This window comes from Magnolia sinica, chromosome 2 (genome assembly GCF_029962835.1).
Source record: "Magnolia sinica isolate HGM2019 chromosome 2, MsV1, whole genome shotgun sequence".
NCBI lineage: Eukaryota > Viridiplantae > Streptophyta > Magnoliopsida > Magnoliales > Magnoliaceae > Magnolia > Magnolia sinica.
The window spans coordinates 35787327-35794180 of NC_080574.1; the positions used below are offsets into that span (position 1 = coordinate 35787327).

At 36.9% G+C, this 6854-nt stretch overlaps 2 long non-coding RNA genes across 4 annotated transcripts; both read left to right on the plus strand.

Annotated features, from left to right (window-relative positions):
- Positions 1–302: 302 nt before the first annotated feature.
- On the plus strand, positions 303–859 carry LOC131228394 (uncharacterized). The gene is made up of 2 exons (XR_009162902.1): positions 303–452; positions 627–859. It is a non-coding gene; the product is annotated as an uncharacterized LOC131228394 (long non-coding RNA).
- A 1379-nt stretch (positions 860–2238) lies between these two features.
- LOC131236948 (uncharacterized) lies at positions 2239–6432 on the plus strand. 3 transcript variants are annotated; one of them, XR_009166954.1, is made up of 4 exons: positions 2239–3178; positions 5742–5825; positions 5939–6064; positions 6161–6432. It is a non-coding gene; the product is annotated as an uncharacterized LOC131236948 (long non-coding RNA). The 3 variants fall into 3 exon arrangements; XR_009166953.1 differs by lacking the exon at positions 2239–3178 and adding an exon at positions 4617–4748; XR_009166952.1 differs by lacking the exon at positions 2239–3178 and having other exon boundaries at positions 4909–5825.
- Positions 6433–6854: the final 422 nt, after the last annotated feature.

The following is a 6854-nucleotide window of genomic DNA, read 5'->3' on the forward strand; positions in this document are numbered from 1 at the left end:
GCCCCATCTCTCTGGGGAGCGGATTGGCTACTGACAAGTTTGAGTAGGGAGACTGCTACTGAAGTGACGTCACCAAGTTCTGTGGGCTAAATCATGATGTATGTTTTGTATCCACGCCGTCCATCCATCTGGAGAGATCATTTTAGTATAAGATCCAAATAATGAGTCGCATCCAATGCTCCAGTGGACCCCACCAGAGAAAACAGTGGGGAGAGTGACACCACCGTTAAAAACTTCTAATGAGGACTGGTTTGGGCGCCGGCCCTAACCAACCCCTCTCATCCACGTCTCTCTCTCTCTCCCTCTCTCTGCGCCTCTCTCTCTCTCTCTCTCTCTCTCTCTCTCTCTCCCTCTCCCTCTACGGTCGAGCTATGTCCGCTGCACCCCTCGGATATATGATGTTCCGCAACAAGCGGGTCCCGTCTGCTTCTTCCTACTCCAAGCAGACGTAGGTGTGCAGCCATTTTCGCTTTCCGTTTTCTTCTTTTATCTAATTGATCATTTTCTTGGATTCAACGTGGAATTCCAGTTCCGCGGTCGGATCGCATTTACTGCAGTCTGATCTCTGTGGATGGAATTCAATGGCATTTCTGTAATTTCATCTTTTTTCTGCGTTGAATTTTCAGGAATAAAGTCCTGATATAGGAATGCTGCGGAGATTTGGTTTCTTTTCTGTCCCTGGTTATTGGAAGGACCACCGGTAATGCGGTTGTTCTTATTCAGCTTTGAATGTAAATTCTGATTTTTGGGTTTTTAGTTGTTGGAAATTCTAATGCTGTTTCCGTAAGATGAATGTATTTGGTCCGATTTGTTTGTCATGGAGAATTGCATTTGTTCAAGTGTCGTGTGTTTTCTCGAATCTTTTCTTCTTCTTTTTTTCCCCGCCCATCTGCAAAGAATTCTCTAAGTGAAAACAGAGAGACAGAGGGCTGATATTTGAAAAGGAAAATGAATGGATCTATAGGGTCCCAAATGAATTGGTTTTTTCGAAGGAAAAAAAAGCCTTGTTCAATGCATTAACGTATAGTTCCTTTGTTGGGATTATGTTGAGAACCATTGGCTCGGGAGTGATATCAGTGACAAGGTTTGAAAATTGTTGTGATGGCAGTCACCACGAAAACCAGATTCTTTTGTCCGTATCGCCCCGTGTTGGGTTGATACAGCCATATCATTTATATATGAAACTGGTAATGCATGGGGAATAAAGTACCTGTTTCCTATTATACTGTAACCCTTGGTTGGTGATGCCATAAACTGTAAATTCTATTTTGGGTGCGTTTGGATGCACAATTGATTTGGAATGTGTATGTTCATTTCAATTATAAGAGAATAATGAAATTTTAATGGTGTTTTCCAGTACTCGTAATGAAAAAAGGTAGGCCCCAAATCGCTGTTGAGTTCCTTTCAAGTCCAACTTAAAGGTAACATATCTGGAATTCAGTTCCTTGTCTCTCAAGATCAAGGCTTAGGGCTTAGGGCTATTTACATCTTGGTCATTTCCACTTTATTGAACAAATCATTGCGACTCAATTTAATGTTGCATCTGAACACAGGCTTAGGGAGCTTTCTACACAATGGTTAAAGATGGGTTAGAATTTCTCCACCAATCTGATTTTGGAGTCAATCCCATCCACTAATATTTTTTTATTTAGTGTTCATGGTACTGCATATGCCAACGTTAACTGATTTTGCTTTCCATGGTTACTATAATAGCCAGAGATGAGATGGATACACCCTGTTTTATTTTTATTTTTTTAAAAAAAGAAAAAAAAAAGAAAAAAAAGAAAAAAAAGATGAGATGGATAAGATCTCAGTGGCATAATTGATGTAAAAACTGTTTCGCAGTTTTCTATGATTGAATTTGTGTTTATTCGATTGATATTTTTTACATGTATGGGCATCCCTTTGCAGAGTGCTTGTTGTCTACATAGGTCTTTGAACTTAATATTCCTGCCGTTTGCTTTGGCGTTCTTGGATCTTATAAGTTAGTATTACTTGATACATCAGTAAAGTTCTTTTGTTTTAATTACAAAAAAGGCTCTTGATTGTCACATATTTCTCTGTGCTTTTCAGAAAAATGAGTGGCTGTCAGTTCCCTAATTTGGAGATTGGAATCAAAAGCATGATGTGTTGGATTATTCCATGGGCTTTTCATATAACACCAGGGTTCGGTGTCTCCAATCAACTGAGAGCATTTTTTGTTTTTACTTTTTTATAATGGTGATGTGGGATGTTTGTTTGTCATCCATAATAAATGGCTGATGTGGGATGTCTGTTTTTTAATTATAGACTGATCAGCACAAATATTGCTTCTTTCTCAATGAAGCAATGTCTGCCCGTTAGAATAGTTGAAGTACTCTTTATTAAAAAAAAAATGATCTTTGGTAAGTATATTTCTTTGACAAAGCTTCCTAGAAACTATACTAATGATAATTGCCAACTTCATGCACATGCTGCTTTTGGGATTTGAAAGTTTAATAACTGGGGAACTCATTGTGGTGCCCCCCCAGTGTTTCTTCTCTTCTTTCCAAGTCATCAATATTCTTCTGTCGGGCAAGATACGGTTAATGACATCAAAAACCTGCATGCTACCTATCATCATCTTTCCAAAAAAATGTTTGTAGTTGGCCTTGTATGCTACCTAAAATAACAGTATTGTAGGCAATTTTATACAACCATATGGACTATATAGGTTGTACAGTTATATATGTACTAGCAAGTGGTTGATGTAGAGCCATATATATGAGTAAAATTCTGTATTTACTCTCTTATCTTGTGCATTGGGTGTTTATACAATTGTATGGTTATTCAAGGCTCTATGATTGATATACAAAACGTAATAATTCTATTGCATGACATAAATGATGTATGATTCAGTTTCGATTGGACCTGTGGGTCTCAGAATCAGCAAACTAGCTATCCAGGCCATCCATTTGACTGGGTTTGTGGGTCTACAGTCCAATTGGATGTTAATGTAGGCCACATCCAACAATCGGATGGCACATGGTCTACTTATACTAGTTTAATTCGTATGCAGCTCAATTCTCTTGGGATGGTTGTTTTGCTACAACTATGACTCACTCATTCTTACATTTCTCCTCTCTTTCTGTGCCATTGGGTTACTTCACTTCTGTTAGGTTGAATTATCCATGCAAGTGTGGTGGATGCTGATGTACATGTTGAGTATATTCATGCTTCTTTGGCCTTACCATATCTTTTTCTATGAAAAAACAATTACCCTCATAGCATCTAGCATATTTTATTTAGATGTCCTTATGCAAGATAGGTGACCTATGCTTGTACTATCTCTGTCGCTGATGTAGAGTGATGTAAGGATAAATGGCTCTTTTGATTCTATTCTTCAATCTCATCAATATTAAACTGGCCCACGATAAACTTTAACCACTAATATAGGTGATAGCAGGGTTTGATTGTAGTACCAAGCATCATAGAAATACAAAACTTGTTGGAGAAATTAATTTCCAGCTGCTAAGAACTAAATTCCAGCCGCTATAACACTTTCCCATTTAGTAGTTGTTTTCTAGTGATTGGAAACCGTTTTCGACAATTTGAAGTTGTTTTCTAGCCATCAAATTTTAGATGAAATTCCTGAAAAAGTATCGACTTCTTTTATTTTTCGTTTTCTTATTTATGTAATTATTAAATGCTTTTATAATTTGGTTGTAGACACTCTCCGGCACATATAATCACAAGACTAAGTTGAAGAATATATCTTTCAGGTTTTGGCACTATTTGCAGGAGCACTACTGGAAAAACAAGTTCGAGTCATATCCGCAAATTTGGTGAGTTGATACTTGTTTGGATGCTCTCCAATTCAATTTTTTATGAGCAACTTTCTTCAAAATATGTCAAATTTAGGAGTGGTGCAATTCAAAAGTGAGTCTAATGAACAACCTGCTTAGATATATATATATAAAAACCTCAAATAGAAAAGAAGTTCATGCCTCTTTTGGAAATGTGTGGCAAGAGCCCTACTGAGTTTTTGTTAAGAAATGGTTTGGGCTGGGCTGTCATAGGATCTCTCCGTTAATTCCTTTTGAGTATGAACTGCATGTATTCGTAAATTTTCAGAAGTTCAAACCCATATTTAATCATGATTAAATTTCAATAACACATCTAGTGGCTAATTGTAGAATGATTTCTAGCAGAAAGATTGTTCCATCCAAGCCCACCTGCTCAGGTGTGTTTATTTGCACCAACTATCATGAAATTTACACCATATTAGATTGCTTAATCATTAAATATCATGAGCTTTTGTTTGGTTTGCATTCTATAATCTATAATCTACAATAATTTATCTAAACTCAATCTCGTGATTTTAGAACTTGTTGCAAGTTGAATTTCAATCCTATTATGAAGCTTCAATTAAACTAAATATGATTATTTTAAAACTGATTTGAAGCGAATTTTGTAGCTTTAATCTAAGAATCCTTCTTATAGCTTGATTTAAACAATCTGTTATGTTTAAGAACATGAAGTGAATTTTGCTGTTTTTCGTTTTGCTGGAGTATGTGCTAGTTTAATTCTTAAAACTGATTTGAAGCCAATTTTGCACCTGTAATCTTCTTCTTTACAGAGATACTGGCAGGGATGCTCATGAATTCTTCCAGTGCATGCTGGACAGGCTTCACAGTTTCTACGTGGACTTGAAACTGCAAGATGAGCCCTCATCTTCACATGCTAACAGCTTCATAAACCAGATTTTTGGAGGCCGTCTTAGAAGCCAGGTATACGCTATAACAGATAATACTTCTTTAGCCATTTATTATTATTATTATTATTATTATTATTATTATTATTATTATTATTTTAATTTCTATACAAATCAGATATGACCATTATTCAATGCATGAGATTGCAAACTAATTATTTAGTTTCTTTGTAATTTTCTTTTGAATATCAGCTTTAATTTTGCAATTGTGGCCATTATTCAAACTCCTCTGAGCCTCTAATCGATCTCAGTCGTAGACTATAGATCCTCAAGATTTTTCTTACACCCATTAACTTGGGGAGATTTTCTTCATTCACAGGAGTATTTTGGACAATCCCAAATTTACCTAGGATTCAGAAATTTTTTCTAATGATTGATATTCGGTATACTCTGGGTAACCATGACAGGAAGTGAGAGATAGTAGCTAATGAATGAGCTTAGAGGCTGAGTCCAAACCACTTTGGACAGGGATAGGCTGAACTTAGAAGCCCATGAATTGAACCCGGTCTTGAGATTCACACCCAATAGCTAATTGTTATGTAAGATGGACATCAGATAAACAATAGTTGTTAGCCAAAATCAAGCCATTGATTCCTCAATAACTGCTTCCATGTAATGTAATTGCATCCATTGCATACACTGGATGTTTTGTTTCTTCATCCAGTGGTATTATGTCATCCAATATAACACTATTCCATTAGGAACAAATTGAAACATATGAGGCCTTTCCTGCATAACAAATGGTAAACAATGTTGAAACTAGACCAAGGAAAACTACAAGGAGCTAACAAGATGAAAACCACAAGCAAAACAGCAATGAAACTTGGCATTTTTAATCCTTGAACTGGCATTTCTTTTAACTTCCACACTTGTGCTGTCCACATGCTTGGTTGGTAATGTGTGATTTTTATAACCATGCAGGGACTTCCTTTCTCTTTAAGGACACAAATATTCTGATTTGGCTAGATCCTTTCTTATTGTTTTTGGTTTGTCTGGTGACTCTTATCAGCTTACCTATGGGCAGTGGCAGTAATCTTTGTTTGGAATTCAATTCACTTGTGCATCCAAAAGCGGCCTAAATCAGCTTAACTCAGTTTGGAAATAGACACGGATACTCTCAGTTCTTATTTCCATCTTTTGATAACATCGTCAATGTAGGTTGATTTGGGATTGCCATTGACACCAGGGAATGTGACTGTTCTCTAGCTCAAGCTAAAGTGAGGAAGACATTTTGTACAAATGTTCCTGATGAATATATGCAAGCTGTTGAAGATCTGGTTGTCTCAAGGACTCAATTTGGTAATGCATCAGAGAGAGCATTACCATGTGAAGGTATTATTTTAGCCTCTGTGGCTACTTTTTTACTAGTTTCCATTGAATAGATGCTGTAATGCCCAACGGGTTTTTTTTTTTTATTTGTTTTTGTAGGTGCTTGACAAACAAGGAGCGACTCTTTCATGCAAATGTTCGACAACAGAAAATGGTGGAAAACTTGAGCTTCGTAAGGCAAGTATTATGCCTTCCTCTAGTCAATATTCATAACTAGATGCTATTAGTAAAATGCATGTGCATTGCATTTAGGAAATAATTCAAAGTATGCAAAAGAACAATAAAATCACAGATCGCTCCATGATTTATATGATCGAGGTTAATCTGTGTATGTTGATTGCTCTTTGGGGACCAAAATGTGTCCAGAAATGGATCCATCCACCCGAGTGAACCATTGTTCTGTCCATTGGATGGTATACATGTCAAAAATCCAGCTCATTCATCAGGTAGCGTACACTTTGCACATGCCCGGCCAAAAACTGATGTTGGTCTGCTAATCAAGGAAAATTATGCTTCTATGAGAAAAATCCTAGTACACTGCACATATACTCAGGCCAAAGATCATCTTGCGCCTTTGTGATAAATGGGTTGGGAATCTTAAGAATCGGATTTTTGTGAAGGTTTTAGCATTCTCAACCCCAAGGATTGTGTATGGAATCCGCGAGCACTTGGTTCTCAACTGGTAATCCTGGTTGGGAGGTTGGGAGATACAGACCGTTGATCCGATGGGCCCTGCTAAAATGTAGGTAAGATTCTCACGTGCCTGTGTAATTAGTGAATTTAGGGGCATTTT